Raw genomic sequence first — 17,949 nt, 5'->3', positions numbered from 1 at the left:
TATTAAACGTTGAATATACACAGCCATCTGTGAGTCTAATCTGGTGGGAATACACTGTCTCTCAAATGATTGCCATTTTCAGACTGGTATTTTCGAAGGATCGATCCTGCTGCGCCATTATTGTTGAATTTAACAAAACAGTTTCAATTTATCACAGCACGCAGCAACAATAAGTCGTCGAACACTGAACACCCTTCTAATAACAGAAACGTTGATAATGTTCTTTATCAGAAGCACTGCTTTCCTGTTCATGCTCAAGTCAGATAACCTGTCCCATCGAGAAGCTCAACTTGGAACTATTTTTTAAAAATCTTTTTTTTTGATGCGGGCATCTCTGGATGGGCCCACCATTTCTCATCCGTCCCTCATTGCCCCTTTGAGAAAGTGGTGCTGAGCTGCCTTCTTGAACCGCTGCAGTCCACCTGCGGTGTGTTGACTCACAATGCTATGAAGGAGGGAATTCCAGGGTTTTTACCAGTAACAGTGAAGGAACAGCGATATATTTCACATAAGGATGTTGATTGGTTTGGAAGGGAATTTATAGGTGGTGGCATTCCCATAAGTATGCTGGCCTGTAAGTGTTCGTGGGATCGGAAGATGCTGTCTGAGGATCTTTGGGGAATTTCTGCATTGTGTCTTGTGGATAGTACACACTTCTGCTACTGAGCGACGGTGGTGGAGGGAGTGAATGCTTGTGGATGTCATGCCAATCACATGGACTGTTTTGTCCTGGATGGTGTCAAGCTTCTTTTGTCTTGTGGGGTCTGCACTCATTCAGGCAAGTAGGAGAATTCCATCTCATTCCTGAATTGTGTCTTTTAGGTGATCGACAGGCTTTAGGAAATCAGGAGATGAGTTACTCGCGCAGTATTCCTAACCTCTGATCTGCTCTTAAATTTATGTGTTGAGTCGAGTTGATTTTGTAATCAATTATAACTACCAGGATATTGATAGTGGGGAACTGAATGATGATAATGCTGCAAATACTAAGTTGTTATATTGTTTCTTATTGGTGATGGTCATTGTCTGGCATCTATGTGGTGCAAATGTTTCTTGCCACTTGTCAGCCCAAACATGGAGAGGGACAGATCTTGTTGCATTTTGGCATGGACTGCTTCCGTGTCTGAGCATTTATGAATGGTGCTGAACATTGTGTAGTCATTGTCGAATATCCCCACGTCTGACCTTATGATGGAGGGAAGGTCATTGATGAAGCAGCTGAAGATGATTTGATCTAAGATTCATCCGGAGAGTCACTGAAGGTGTTGTCTTGTGTGATGATGAAATATCTGATAATGAAACTTGCAGTTCAGCGAGCTAACTTACATCCATATTATCCTGAGGGACTACTGCAGAGATGTTTTGGAGCTGAGATGACTGACTTCCAACAACAATGACCATCTTCCTATCTATCAGGTATGACTCCAATAATGGAGTATTTTCCCGCAATAGCGTTTTTGCTGGGGTTTCGTGAAGCCACGTTTGAAAGAATGTGGCCTTGATGTCAAGGGCTGGAATTCAGCTATTTCTTCAATGTTTGAACCAAGGCTGTAATGAGGTCAGGAGTTGAGTGTCACTGTTGGAACCCAAACTGGGTGTCACTGAGCAGGTATTGCTGAGCAGGTGCTGGCTTGATAGCACTGTTGATGTCCCCTTCCATGACTTTACTGACAATGGGAAGTAGACTGATGAGGTGGTATTTGGCCGGGTTGACTTTGTTCTGCTTTTTATTTACAGAACACACTTGAGCAGTTTTCTTCCCCCATTGATGGTTTGTAACCATTCTAGAACAGCTCAGCTATGGGAGCAGGAAATTCTGGAGCACAAGCCTTCAGGACTATGGTCAGCATGTTATCAGGGCCCACAGCCTTTGCAGTATCCAGTGCCTTAAACCGTTTCTTGATATCAGTCAATCGAATTTGCTGAAGACTGCTATCTTTAATGAATGGGAACCACGGGAGGAGACCGAAGTGGATCATCCACTCGAAACTTCTGAGTGAAGAACTCTGTGAAATCGTCAGCCTTATCTTTTGCACTGATATGCTGAGCTCCTCCATCATTGAGGTTGGGGATATTTGTGGAGCCTCCTGCTCCAGTGAGTTGTTTAATCGTCCACCACCATCCACGATCAGATTCGCAGGACTGCAGAGCTTAGATCTGATGTATTGGTTCTGGGATCGCTTAGCTCTGCCTGTCCCTTGCATTTTATGCTATTTGGCATGCAAATAGTTCTGTTTGGAAGTTTCAGCAGATTAACATTTTATTTTTATGTCTGCCTGGTTCTGCTCCTGGCTTGCCCTCCTGCACTCACTTTTGAACCAGTTTTAATCCTCTTGCTTGATGGTAATTGTTGAGTGGGGGATATGCTGTGTATATGAGGTTACAGGTCACAGAGACTCCCAGAGCATCGACCGACTGACTCTATCGCACTGAGTTGCCTCCTGTGCCGGATCGGTCATGCCTTTGGGACAGGACATATCCAGGAATGGTGATGGTGCTGGTGCTGTCTGGGTTATATCTGTAAGGTAAAATTCCGTGAGTATGCCTATGTCAGGCTGTTGCTTGATTGGTCTGTAAAACAGTTGTCCCAATTTTGGCGTGAGTACTCATTGTTAGTAAGGAGGACTTTGCAGGTTCGGCAATGATGTTTCTAACGTTCACTTTTCCGGTATTCAGCTCAATACATCCGGTTTCATTTCTTAGAGATTATGTAGCACATCTGACTGACTCGCGAAACCAATTCAGAGGGCGATTGAGAGTCAATCACATTGCTTTGGGTCTGGAGTCAACGGTCGGCCAGTCCAGATGAGGAATGGAAGATTTCTTCATTGAAGGATATCAGTGACCCAGATGGATTTTTCTGAAAATCGGCAACGATTTCATTCTCATAGGTAGATTCTTAATTCCAGAGATATTGTAAAATTGTTGAATTGAATTTCCAATAACTGCAGTGGCGGGATTCGAACACAGAACAGGAGCTGAGTTTCTCGTAATCTCGCTGTAATACCATGAAGCCTACTTGGAATCACATGTTGTACTCAACTGCTATTCATTGTGTTGCTCTGTTTTGCTATCATTGTTATGTTATTGTGGAACCTCATCCTTCATTAAATCCTGATTGAAATACACGGTGAGGAAAGTCATCCCGACTGTTCGAATTCCATTCAGTCTGTTTTATTTGAATAGACATGTCAAGGCAGCTGCACATCAGAGAAGAACATGAAGAGGTAATGGTAATTGTGCACTGTACCTGTCACCAGATCAGTGTGTCTGTCCAGACACCGAAAGTACTTATTATGGGTCAGAGAACCACGGAATTATTATAGCATAAATGGGAGTCAGTCAGCCCGTCGTTTAGTCACAAGCTCGTCAACGGCACAATTGGAGCTCGAGAGAGTATGTGGAGATAAATTGAGTGAGAGAGAAGTAAACAGAGAGAAAGAAAGTGAAGAGAGATAAACTGAGAGAGAATAGAAAGGGGAGCGACTAACTGAGTGGGAGATGAAGAGATGTTAGATGAGGGTGAAGTTAAATAGATCAACAGACAGCATGAATGTGGATAGATATGGACAGACAGTAGTTAGAAGTTATATTTAGAAATACCTCTGTACTGCAAGCCCTTTGTCACGGTATCATACACTGTGAGCAGTGTGCTGATACTGGCTGTCAGCCCAGATCACTTGTTCCCAATAATATTACAGAGCTCGGTTACCAACAGCTAAACAAAATCCATTCGGCCAATAGATTAGTATCATAGAGAAAGTGGATTTTTTTTAAAAAATAGACTATTCCAAGACCAGTAGGAAATGATGATAGCCCCCACTGTGTGAGAGACTGGTCCAGAGAATTTCAGTCAGGTGGATCGTGGAAAGTAAACCGACTGGCGTGGAAATTGAACTGACTGGAATCAGATGCTAACATGAGCAAAGAAAAAGCTTTATTTTTACCCATTGCAGTGGGCCAATACACTTGGTAAAAATGCCTTGTGTAAGGGCACTCAACATAATTAACGTATTCTTTTTATGCTCTTCTTATCCAACGCTCAAAGGCAAGAGCTGGGAAACATTCGAGTTCTTATTTTCTCATCCCCTTGCCGTGGACATAACTGGCTTTATGTTTTCGTTAGCTTTTTCTGCTGAATTCGACTGCTCGCGAGGCCAGGTTGAATGTTTAAAACGTTCAGCAAAGACAAGCTGTCTCTTCGAATGCAGAATTCAGCAAAGTGTGTGCAACGTTCAGAAAAGTATAAGTTTTGCACAGCATTTGCTTTCAGATTTCACAGTAAATGTTAATTTTATTAATTTCCCTTACATTTCCCTTTTTGTCATTTTATGGCAACAAGGACAAAGGAAACAGAGCTAGAATTTAAAAAAGAAATGTACAAAACAACATTAAAAAAAATACAGAGCCAGATATCTATACATCAGCGATCTTACCAGCTGCCCGTGTTGTAAGGAGCACTTGAAACGGTCCCAGTCACTTCGCCTTCTAGCTTTTCCTCCTGAGGTTTTTCACCACTATCCAGTCTCCAGACCGTGCAACTTCCACTCTGCTGATTGGAGTAGTGTTGCTTTCACTTGATTCGATGCTTGACACAAAAGTGTCGAGGGTTTTACACAGGAACACAACATCTCATCCTCACAGTGGTCTGTTATGTGTCTTAACTTAGGTTATGGGCCCATTCCTGTAATTGGTGGCCTATCAAAATCTCAAACCGGCTAAGATTAGCTCTTCCTCTCCTCCTAGATCTCATATACGTTAGCAAAACTTCGTCCATGTCAACACTAGTTCCTCACAACATTTCATCCATTTATATATTTTAGTGTAGCATTTTCTCTTTCCACTGCCCCACCGCTCGCTGGGTTGTAGGCACAGTGTTGTCTCATGTTTATTTCCGAATAATCACGGATCTACTACTAGGCATTATTGACAAATGGTGTCCCATTGTCACTACAAAGGCTTTCAGGGATGTCCCATCTTGGAATTATTTCAGTTAGAAAAGCCTAGGCACTGACATCCTGTTTTGACGTGGGGAACGCTTCGCCACCATTTGGACAACATATCAACTATAATCAGACAATACATGTTTTCTCCGCTGGGAGTTAGTTCAAAGAAATCCATCTGTAAATGCTCAAAGTGTCTTTGGGATTGGGGGTGTGCTTCCGGTCTCGTCTGCAATCCCCTACCCACATTATTAGTGGCACAGATAACACATCGTTCACAATATTTCTGGGATTAATGCATAAACCCCTTAGTGTATCAGTGTACTGAAATACTGTCGTACATCCCCCGTTTTAACACATGATCCTTACTGTGTATCAGTTTGGCATAGAACGGAAATAATGATTGTGGTAGACAGGCTTTACCATTAGGGCCACAACACACCCCTTCATTCATGCTGCACACTGCTCTTGTCCACTCACGCTTCTCCTCCAGCGTTGCCTGTGACTGTAATTCCCGTACGTCAGCTGTTGGGGTGCAAATCTTTGTCATGCACATGTCAAACTGACCACTTCGCGGCTGCTGGGTTGCCGACCTTGCTGCTGTGTCTGTCTTCGCATTGCCTTAAGATATAGAATCGGCATTTTTGTGGGGGCTTCACATTTAAATACAGAAATTGATTTGGGGAGTAGGACCACTTCCAGGAGGTCAGAAATCAGACCACGGTGTGTGATGGACTTTCCGGTGGAGGTCAAGAAGCCCCTGTGTTTCTATAGGGTTCCAAAGTCATGTACAACCCCGAATGCATATCTGCTATCGGTGTAAATATTCACTGGCCTTCCCGCAGCCAATTTACATGCCTCAGTCAAGGCAATGATGAGAACGGAATGATCCCACTTTGACTACCTCTTGCGTAGTCATTACAGCATATGCAACACATTTCTGGCCTAAATCCTTGCTCCTGAATGTTGACCCATCCACAAAAGCCTCCATATCCGGATTTTGAAGTGGAGAATCCTGCAAGTCTGGTTGAGGGCTGCAAATTTCTTTAGTTGCAGCAACACACGAATGTGGGTCTCCGTCTCCATCTGTAGGGAGAACGCTAGCAGGGTAAAGGACGTTGCATCACTTTATTGTAATGTCAGGCGTCTCCAGTAATACAGCGTTATATCTGAGCCAACGTGCTGACGACATGTGTGCTGTCTTACTCGGAAAGCAGTAAGGATACTGCATGTGGGACCAGTAGGGTTAATTCACCAAAACTGACTACATCCCTGGATGCTACAACAGCCTTTTCAGATGCGGCCATGGTTTGCAAGCATTTAGGCAATCCTGCCGCTATGGGGTCTCGTTTAACTGAAAAATAAGCTACTGGCCTCAATCGTTCCCCTGCAACAGGGCTGATGTCATGCAGCCACGCTTCTCATCTACAGTTTGTACAAAAGGCTTGTTTGGATTCGGAATCAACAATGTAGGTGTAGTTTATGCTGCTATCAAGCAATTATCTACACACTGCAGAAGCGCTGACCCCAGGGTTAAAACAAAAGTCTTCAGACTCCTGCATAGAGCCTCATTGTATATAGTGGGGGACTCACAGTAACCTTGACAAAGTCATGTGAAGTTATATGATTTCTCTTTGAATAAAAAAAGCAAACAAGAATTGACTATCTCGGTGTACCAGTGCACTTAAGAAGGTGTTTGCTAAATCCACAACACAGAATCATTTACTGTCCGGTGGAATTTGATCTAATATAGAACAGGGGTTAGGAACATTTGAGGCGCGCGGAACAACAGAGTTATTGCCTGAAAAGGGGGATTCAAAGACTGGAGTAATTCCTGCTATAGCCTCAGGTTTTAACGGGTATTCTGCTCTGGCAGCGGAGCTGTAAATCTCTCTCGTAGCACAACTCCTGATGCACCCATTGAGTTCAGGAACCTTCCACTCAACTTTATTGGCGTTGACTCTCTGAACTGGCTTGATTTAATAACTGAATATGCTGCTCCTGTGTCTACTTAAAAAAAGTAACTGGTGTACCTTCCACATTTAACATAGAGGTAGGGATCGACTTATAGGCATCGTTGTTATAATGAACGTATTGTCCACACTTCGCAATCGCAGTGCTCAATGTCGAAGTGGGACACGTCTCAAGGCCAATAAGGTTAGTAGAAGAGATTAGCATAAGCGAGTCTTCGTTGCCAAGCATAAAGGAAAGAGGCTTTCTGCATGTATCGCATGTTGCTCTGTCAACTTTAGCTTTCCCGTGTCCCAGGTAATATATATGTGCCTTTTACCTTTTTCACTATTTCGTCCTTCATTCCATTGATGAAGCTGTTCCTCAGGTGTTCCTCATATGCCGTGATTTCTGCCATTATTGTGTCGGGTGGTCTCAGTCCACTATGGATATTATGGACTTCAGTGAGGCGTGTAAGGTACTGGGACACTGTCTCACCTTCTCCTTGTTTACACATTGCAGTTTTGGTCATGGCAATTCGCACTGGGAATGTCTCCCTGCAGGCGATTGCCAGCGCTGCAACAAAATCATTAAAGTCTCCATTTTCTTCCGCTTGTGGGCCAGTTGATCTGGCATGGACATTTACGGCTGGCCAGTTATACTTGATTTTGGTGACATCAGCACAAAGCTTTCGCCCCAAGAGGCGTGTCATCGCATGCAATGTGGGACAGAACTCGGTACAGAACTTCGTCACTTCTTCAGTGAACTTGTTCCCTCCAATCTTACGTGGATCAGGCAACTGCCCAGAGGCACGTCCGAAATCTTTAATGGTCCATGGTCGGTGGACCCACACTGGGCACCCTTCTGGATCTGCTACATCAACCATTGGCGCTTGCAGAACTACCTGGTAAGATGATCATACGCTAATGCTCTCACCGCCTGACTCATCATCCGTCATGGGGTGATCGCGGACAGACTCTGGATGCCTTCCTGTCATGGAATGGGCATCGTTCTTTTGGCCATCTTCCTTCAGTTGGTTGAGGTTATGGCATGCCATCAGTGATTCAGCAGACCCTGAGGCTGCGGTCGCTAATTTGAGATCTTCACCAGGCAGATCTTCTCGGGGGGCTATTGGTTTCGGAGGGTAGCCATCAATGTCAGGATCTGAAACAGACTTAAGGCGCTGTTCAACTTCGTTAGGTTGTTTTCTGCATACGTCTGCATGTGCTCTAGTGATTGTACGTGTATTTGATATGTCTTTTACTTGAGATTTCCTTTCTCTGATGTCAGCCTCAGCCTTCCACATATTATAAACACTCCAATTCCTATGTTCTATTTTCCCCTTCCGTTTCTCCTACTCTCTGTCCTCCAACCGTGACCTCAGTATTTCCAATTGCCTTTTACTAAAACCACATTCCTTGATCCACAATTCTAACTGCTTTACAGACTCTGGGCCGTAATTATTTAACATATTCTGTATTGTTGGTTGGCCATCCAAATCCTCTGTTAACCCTCTTTTTGTTTGAACTGGCTGAAGCCCATTTTCGGCGTTACTGGAAAAGTGTTTAGCTCTCTCGTGGTAACGTTATCTTTTCCATTTGACCTGCCTTTACCTCTGGAGGTCTCCTCTCGCATTGGGTGCGTCCGCCACAATGCCTTGTTTTTTGTAAACCAAGAAACCACGTACCCGGTATGTCTTTGGCGAGTCAAACTCAACCTGTGTTGGTTCCAAGTCTAAAATCACCCTTAGCCTGCTGTCTCTTAACTATTCTAGAGACGGCAATCCTTTCCCTTGAGTTTTGCTCGAATACCGTGCGAGAGTTTACTCAACCCTCTTCCTGATTAATTTATTCTCTTAGAATGAGTCTCTACATAGGATTATTAAAGCGACGGCTCTTACCCCGACATTAGTCGATTCAAACCCCCGGCTCTGGTGCAATCCACAGTCTCCCACTCCTCTCACGCAAAGGGGACACTTCAGTGCTCAAGATGATGTGAAGGACCGTCAAGGCGCTGCCACGTGCGCCTCCTAGGAATCTTCAGAATCTTACCTAAACGCGAGATACTGGACGAGCCCCCACGTTTACTGTCATGGAAATTAAACTGACTGAACTCAGAAGCTATCAAGTCCAAAGAAAAAGCTTTATTTTTAACCACTGCAGTGAACCAATACACTTGGCAAAAAACACTTTGTGTAAGGACCCTGAACAAAATTCATATATTCCTGTAAACTATTCTTATCACACGCTCAAGAATAAGGGCTGGGAAACATTCGAGTTTTTATTTTCTCATTCCTTTGCCAAGAAATAACTGTCTCTATGTTTTTTCTTTTCTGATGAATTCGACTGCTCGCCAGACCAGTTGAATGTTTACAATATTCAGCAAAGACAAGCTGTCTCTTCGACTGCAGAATTGAGCAAACGATTAGCAAAGTTCAGAAAAGTTTGAAATTTAGCATAACATTCTCTTTCAGGTTTCACAGAAAATATTAGTTTTGTTAATTTTCCATTACACTGACGGAGGGGAAATCAGGATCTCAGCTGTGGATCAAATAATGATTGATAAATATTTCACACCACTTCCATAGTTTTGTAATCTGTTCTTTGTATGAGTTACTAGAAGCAAAGTTCCAATCGTAGTGATTGGGGAACATCATTGTTCCTCCGCCCAGACTGAACAGCCATGTCCCCGAATCCTCTCCACCTTCTTTCTTTTCCCCAATGTCATAATCACAATGTAAATGAAGTCCAGTAAGTGATACACCATCACAGTTTCTTAGCATCGATAACATCAACAACATGACCCACACCAGCCCTCTCTGATTCTGGAATAACAATGTGAATATTGCAATGAACGATCTGTAATTACAGAATGTCTTTCTCCATGTTAGAGCAGAGAAGTATGTTTATGTTCTGTTAAACCTCTGGCATCATTTCTATACCCAAGAAAGACTGAATGATTACACGCAAACAATCTTCCATCTTCAACAGTCCTTCCTTAGTCACACTCACATATCACACCCAGAATGCACGAATGTTCAACGTTATTTTGAATTTTAATGAAATAGTATTGAATTGAAAGGGATTAACTGAGCTGTTTATTCAGCAATTGTGATTATGTCAGTCTTCATGGATCCTATGCGCCTCTCTTCTATGAATAAGGAATGTTTTCAGTGTTTTGTACCATCCTATGAGCGTGAGCATCACCCACACCAGTAACAGGGATCCGCTGCTTCAGAGAGAGGCGGAGGAGAGATCAGAAACTGATGGCATTAGATTGGAATGTTCCAACACTGGATCAGAATCTGTGAACATTAGACTGGAATTCAAACTTTGTGAGAAGATTTGTAACTCGGGTGCTCGTTGTTGTGGTTCTGTTCACCGAGCTGGGAATTTGTGTTGCAGACATTTCGTCCCCTCTCTAGGTGACATCCTCAGTGCTTGGGAGCCTCCTGGGAAGCGCTTCTGTGATCTTTCCTCTGGCATTTCTAGTGGTTTGAATCTGCCGCTTTCGGTTGTCAGTTTCAGCTGTCCGTTGCAGTGGCTGGCATATTGGGCCCAGGTCGATGAGCTTATTGATTGAATCTGTGGATGAGTGCCATGCCTCTAGAAATTCCCTGGCTGTTCTCTGTTTGGCTTGTCCTATAATAGTAGTGTTGTCCCAGTCGAATTCATATTGCTTGTCATCTGCGTGTGTGGCTACTAAGGATAGCTGGTCGTGTCGTTCCGTGGATAGTTGGTGTTCATGGATGCGGATCGTTAGCTGTCTTCCTGTTTGTCCTATGTAGTGTTTTGAGCAGTCCTTGCATGGGATTTTGTACACTACATTGGTTTTGGTCATGCTGGGTATCGGGTCCTTCGTTCTGGTGAGTTGTTGTCTGAGAGTGGCTCTTGGTTTGTGTGCTGTTATGAGTCCTAGTAATCGCAGTAGTCTGGCTGTCACTGTTCGAATGGGACAACACTACTATTATAGGACAAGCCAAACAGAGAACAGCGAGGGAATTCCTAGAGGCATGGCATTCATCCACAGATTCAATCAATAAGCACATCGACCTGGACACAATATATCGACCACTGCAACGGACAGCTGGGACTGTCAACTGGAAGCGGCAGATGCAAATCACTATAAATGCCGGAGGAAAGATCAGAGAAGCGCTTCACAGGAGGCTCCCAAGCACTGAGGATGTCACTTGGACAGGGAACGAAACGTCTGCAACAGAAATTCCCAGCTCGGCGAACAGAACCACAACAATGAGACTGAAACTTTGCAAGAATGGACAGAAGTTTATCCGCTGGTCTTTCCTGGCTTTCTCAGTCCTGGATATCTTTAGAATTGTGGATTGAAGATGTACTAATGGTTATTCAAGCTGGTTACTATCCTATCCTTAATATAGTTGGTGTTTCTGGTAACTCACTCGAGCTGTCTAGTGAAACGGTCTGAACTGAATGATGCTCATGATATGTAAATTTTGGAAAGCTACTCATCAACGTTTTCAGTTCCAATCAATGATTCCATTCCTTAGAATTGATAACTAGCAAATACTCAATACAAATTGCTCACCGATATGTGAGGATGAAACAGACTGTTCTCAACTTCCTTGGTTCATTTTCTCCTGCACAGTTTACATCTCCATACCCTCCGCACTCACCACCCTTTCGAGTACCACCATTATGACGTCCAGGCTCCTCCTCAGCCTCATTGCAACGCCTGAATAAACCATAATTTGTGCATTTGTTAATTCCGGATACAACTGTTTCAAGACCATTCTTACCACGAGTCCATTGTAAAGTAATTGCACTTGAAATGTTTAACTTGTTCTCTGCACAAAATCTGAAAGATGGGAAGACAGTGTATGGTGGTCAGACCATTGGCTCATAATCTAGAGCCACAGAATAACAATCTGTTGATATCGGCTTGCCTCATGTCCATTAGAGAAAGCCGTGGGTCATCCTTCTCTGGTCAGGTCTCTGTGTAACTGCAGTGTTTTACTATTTACTGTCCTGTGGAGCAACTGAACACTCAGTTCAAGTAAGGCATAAGCTGCTGGCCTGATCAGGTCTGCAAACATCCAGTGAGAGCAGATGAAAGGAAAGATACCTCCCTTCATCTGCCTCTCTCCTAAATTCCTGCAGCTGATTTCCATTCAGGTAGGTGGTCATTCAATGTTTTAGATTGATTCTTTGTGATTGAGTCTCTCGCTGAGAGTAATGTCCATCTCGATAGGCACCTCCAGTGCTGGCTTTGTTGATGCTGACCTACAGATGTAAGGATGTTTTAATTTTTTAATCAGTGACAGGGCATCGTAAATTAATAGTTTCCTATTTCACACAAAAGAAATGGAGCCAGCTAAGTGAGGGAAAGGAATTATTGCGATCAAACCTGAGAGTGTTGTTGAAGCACTATTTGGAGCATTGTGGGCAGATTTTCTCTCCTTCATATGGTGTGAGCTCCTTACCTCAGGAGAATGAACAGGAGTTCCACCAGATTAATCTCTGTGATGATAGCACCAAGAGGAGTGAGTGAATGTTGATCTGGAGCGCTGTGAGAGAATACGAGTTGATTGCGTTGAACACTGAGTGGGATCGACAATCACTCCTTAAATTCTAAACAGACAATGAGAAGGTCGCAGTTTCAATGACTATTATTTCACTCAGGATGCATGATGCTGGATAGTTTACGTGCCTGGGAGGACGTTACGCCCTCCCAACCCAACCCGCACTCTTCACGGTGATTGACAGAGACAGAGACGTCAAGGTTTTGAATAAACTCTCTCCACATTAATACAGTGCAGTGGGTGTGTGATCCCGTACTGAATATCATATTATCCACAACCCTGACAGCTGCCACAATACCTTCATTCTAAAACAGTTAACTATTCCATCCAGCTACTGACATTCATGAAGGACATGAATCCATCTTCTCATAGATGCAAGGTGCGTCCTTGAGGTTTAAACCATAAGTCTATAAGACATAGAAGCAGACATTAGGCCAGTTAGCCCATCGAGTCTGCACCACCATTCAATCATCGCTGACAGTTTTCTGTGACCTATTTTCCGACCTTCTTTTTTGTAACTATTGATCCCTTGGATAATCAATACTTATCTACCTCCTTCTCAAATATTATCAATGACCTGGCCCCACTGCCTTCTGTGGCAATAAATTTCAAAAATTGTCCATTGTCTGGTTAAAGACATTTCTCCTTATCACTGTTCAAAAGGGTGTTCCCTTTCATCTAAGGCTGTGCTCTCGGGTCCTCGTCCAATGGAAACATCTATCAACGTGTACTCTATCTAGGTCAGTATTTTGCATGCTTCCGTTACAATTCCTTTCATTCTTATAAACTTTATTGAATATAGACCCAGACTCCTCAAACATGCCTCGTACGATAAGCTTTTCATTCCTACCACCATTCTCGTGAAGATCATGTGAGCACACTCCAGGGCCAGTGCATCCTTCCTGAGATCAGGGCTCAAAATTACGCACAATACACCAAATGTGGTCTCACCAGAGCCATGTGCAACCCGTTTTATAATCAATTCCTCTCGTAATAAATGTCATCAATAATAAATGCAAATGTCCCCCTAACTACTGCCTCAATCTGGAAGCTTACCTTGAGAGAACCCTGCACTAGAACTCCCAAGTCCATTTGCACTTCAGATTTCTGGACTTTCTCCCAATTTAGAAAATAGACCATGCCTCTATACTTTGTGCCAAAGTTCACGACTTCACACTTTCCAACACTGGAATGCATTTGCCAATCTCTTTACATGTTGAAATCCTTCTTCAGCCTCTCCACCTCCTCAACACGACCTGTCCATTTGCCTACCTTTTCATCATCTGCAAACTTAACCAGAGTGCTTTCGATTCCCTCATCGATATTGTTAGCGTAACGAGTAAAAAATTACCATTCCAACACTGAGTCTTGTGGAACACCACTTGTCATCGGCTGTCATCATTTTAATGACCATTGCATCCCCACTCTCTGCTTTCTGCCAGACAGCCAAACTTCTATCAATGCCAGTACCTTGCCTCTAACAAAAATCCAAAAGTCTCCTGTCATTGCTGTAGCACGGCCTTTCCTGCTCGGCCCTTCTCCCAGTCAATTATACCCAGCTCCTCCCTCATGTCTCTGGAATCGTACTCACACATCTCCTGTGTGGCACCTTGCCAAAAGGTCTTCGTGATATCCAGCTGCATAACTATTATCATTGCTGTGCTTGGTCAAGCCTGCTTATTTCCTCTTCAAATAATTCCAACATCCTTATCACGCATGACCTTACCTTGATGAAACCATAGTGACTTTGCAATGTTTTACCAAATACTTCCAAGTATTCCGAAATCTCATCCTTTACAATGGATTCTAGGATGTTACCTATGATCATGGTTAAGGTATTCATTATAGAGTTTTTGTGTTTTTCCTTACTCCCTTGTTAAAAAGTGGTGTCACGTTAGTGTGTTTCCAGTGCTCTGGGATCGTTCTTTACTTAACTGGTTCCTGAAAGATAAACACGACCGCCTCCACTCCCTCTTCAGCTATCTCCCTTATAACACAGTGGTGTGTTCCATCTGGTCAAGGTTATTTAACCACCTTCGTGTTATTCATTTTTTTTCTGGCATGTTCTCAATAGTCGTGGCCATCACAGTCAGCTCTGGCCCTTCAATCTTTTGAACGTTTTCGGAATTACTCGTGTCTTCCACCGTGAAAGCTGATGCAAAGTATTTATTCAGTTCCTTGACCATTTTCTCGTTCCCCACTGCTATCCCTCCAGTATCATTTTCCAGTGGTCCATTGTTCACTTTTGCCGCTCTTTTGTACTTTATATATCGAAAGAAACTGTTACAGTCTTCTTTTACATTACTGGCGCGCTTACCCCCCATATTTAATAATCTCCCTCCTTATTTTGTTTTGTTAGTACTCTGTTTTGTCTTTGTAAGCTTCCCACTCTGCTCGTTCCATGGACCCAGTTACTCACCAGGCCTTGGTCACTGAGTTCACCACGTTGGGTGAAATGGTTGAAGCCATGATTGAAGAAGGGTTCAGCCGTGGCTCGAGCCACTCTCAGCCGTGCTCCATAAACATGAGCAGCAACTTGACAGCCTTGGAAACAGAACAGATGATGTCAAGCGCCGAGCTTCAGCGACAGAGACCGCGATCAATTCCTCTCTTTTGATTCCTTTGAAAACCAGGTCCATACCTTAACTGAACATGACGACGACGTCGAGAACAGGGGTAGGATGAAGAATGTTCACATCGCCGGTTTGCTGGACCGGACGGAAGGTGGTCAGCGGGTGAGTTTATTGAGAACTGGTTGCTGTGATTCCTTCACTTCAAAACTGAAAAGGGACAGGTGAAGACTGAGACAGTTCGTCGGGTTATGGTGCACAGGTCAGGCTCAGACCAGCGCCTTCGCTCTGTCCTTGTGCGGTTACATAGTTATGGGGATATTCAAAGACTGATGGAATTTCTGGGACACAGGGGACAGATCCTATTGTTTTAATTCACGAGGGCTCCAGTATGATGTTCTTTCTGGACTATTCAACGGTGGCGACTCAAGAAAGAAAATCTTTTGATGACATCAAGAGAAGAGTAAGGGAACTCGGGATTCAGTATTCCTTACGGTACCCAGCGGTGCTCCGTATTGCTTTCAATGTATCCATACACTCGTCTGACACTCCAGAGAAAGCGAAAACTTTGTGACATTTTAAAGTAAGATGTATGTTTAGATAATCATGTTTCTCTCTGTAAGAAATTTTCTTGGAATTTCCTGGTATTAACCAGTGTTAAATTATAGTCGGGGATGGATAGATGGGTAGAGTACTCACTTTTAACTTCTTCATTAGTATTACTACTCTTTTTTTTCTTTCCTTGCTTGTGTCTGGGGTGCGGCTCAAGCTGGAGCGGGTGACAAAGGTAGTTGTGATGATAAAGTACCGACCAAAGGGCAGTTGAAGCCCGATTTTTGTTCTTAATTGCCCTGGATGTCATATTGGTAGCAGGCAGAAGATAACGTTTTGTGATATTGGACCGTCCCCACTGGGCGGGCGTGGGATAAATTCCCTATCGAATGACGTTGGCACTTTGGATTTTGTTTCTTCTTTTTTTTTACGAGCTTAGTTTTGGGAAGTTTTGAGAGCTTGTTAGTTGTAGTAGTCTTAGTTTGTGTTGTTTTTAAGTTCTATGAGTCTTTTTTCATTCATGATCATTGATGTGTAATTCGAGTTCTTCCTTTCTAGAGCTCAAATGTTGCTACAGTGTGTGATGGATAATAATGTTCTTAAATGGTGTACCTAGAACAATAAGGGAGCCATCGTCCATTCAAGAGGAAAAATGTACTTTCTAGTCTTAGAAAGGAGAGGGTGGATGTTGTCCTATTGCAGGAGATGCACTTTGATGACAAGGAACATTTGACATTACAGCAGGGTGGGTTTGGTCGGGTTTATATCTCGTTTTTTAAAAGTAGAAGGGGAGAGCCATACTGGATAGGAAGAATCTTCCAGTTAAATTATTAGATTATATTTGATACTCATAGGAGGATCAGAATCCCGAAATCCTTGAGCTATGGGAAAAATACAGTATTTTGAATGTTTATTGCCTCCCGGCGCACCCTCTTAAAACCGTGGTAGATGCATTTACCAAATCAAGTTATCTTGCCTCGTGCCACATTATTATAGACGTTTTCAACTGCTTTACGTACGCCACAGTGGGCAGAATGTCCAAAGGTCCCCCAGTACCCTCCTTATAATGTAAGCAATTAGTGGAATTCTGTGCAGAACTAGAGCTGGTGGATGTCTGGAGGCAGATCTACCTCACAAGTAGGGCTTTTATTTTCTTCTTTAACCCGCAGAAATGCCGCACGACGGTTGATATCTTCCCATCCCTGAAGCAATCTTAGATTCCGTGACATCCTGCTCAATTGGGAATATTACCATTTCTAACCATGAAGTAGTATACTTATTGATTAAGATTAAGGGCAGTATAACAGATTCGAGACACTGGCGAATGTGTCCCTTTATTCTTAAGGCTAGTTAGTTCGTTGAGTATTTCTGCAATGTGTTCAGATCTTTCTTAGCCATTAATTCAGATTCGACCAGTAAGCCACCCATTCTACGGGAAATAGCTAAGGCTTATGCCAAAGGAATAATTATTCCTTAGGATGCAGCAGAAAGGGGAGCAGGAACTCTGGCTGGAGGCACAGCTGAGGGCAGCCGAAAGGGCATACTGTGATATACCCTCATTGGCTAAACTGCAGAGGATCACAATGCTTCGGTCTACAGTGAATTCCACGCTCACACAGACAGCCAAGAAGGAACTTACTTTTGTAAAACAAAGGCTGTTTCAACATGGTAATAAGCCAGGGAAGTATTTAGCCTATCTTTCCAGGAAAACGAGCGCCACTCTCAAGCCATTACCTCAATTAGGGAAGGTACTGGGATCCTTACCTTTGATTCCAAAATGATGAATGCAGCCTGTTCGAGATTTTTCTCCGAATTATTCAGACTGAACATTTTGAGGATAGATGGATTAAGATGGAGTCATTTTTCAAGAACCTGGGTCTTCCAGGGGTAACCCCTGAATAGGTGTTGTGCCTTAATGCACCATTGTCAGCGCAGGATGGTGGAAGCAGCTACAGAATGTAAAGGCTCACGGTCCTGACGGATTTCCGAGTGAATTTTATAAATAATGTATAAAGCTATTGTCAGGGCTGATGTTTAACATGTTCTGTCACTCATACAGTCACGAATCCCTCCCTCCATCCTTAAGAGAGGCTCATAATCCCCTGATGATGAAGAAAGGAAGACCCTGGAGGATTGTGCTTCTTACACGCCAATCTCACATTTAAATGTTGGTTTCAAAATCCATTCTGAGACCCGTGCATTAAAGCTGGAAACTTTGCTGCCTTCCGTGGCCAAAGAGGACCAAACATGTTTTATAAAGGGCCGCAGATCTTCCTTTTATGTTAAGAATTTACTCAATATGATCCAAGAGTATCAACAACAATCTGTCCAGGGATTATTGATCTCTTTAGATGAGAGCTGGCATTTGATTGGGTTGAGT

The sequence above is a fragment of the Chiloscyllium plagiosum genome, unplaced genomic scaffold (genome assembly GCF_037043375.1).
Source record: "Chiloscyllium plagiosum isolate Xiang-an unplaced genomic scaffold, Cpla_swu_hap1 HiC_scaffold_21, whole genome shotgun sequence".
In the NCBI taxonomy this organism is placed as follows: domain Eukaryota; kingdom Metazoa; phylum Chordata; class Chondrichthyes; order Orectolobiformes; family Hemiscylliidae; genus Chiloscyllium; species Chiloscyllium plagiosum.
Note: the sequence above shows the minus strand (reverse complement) of the source record.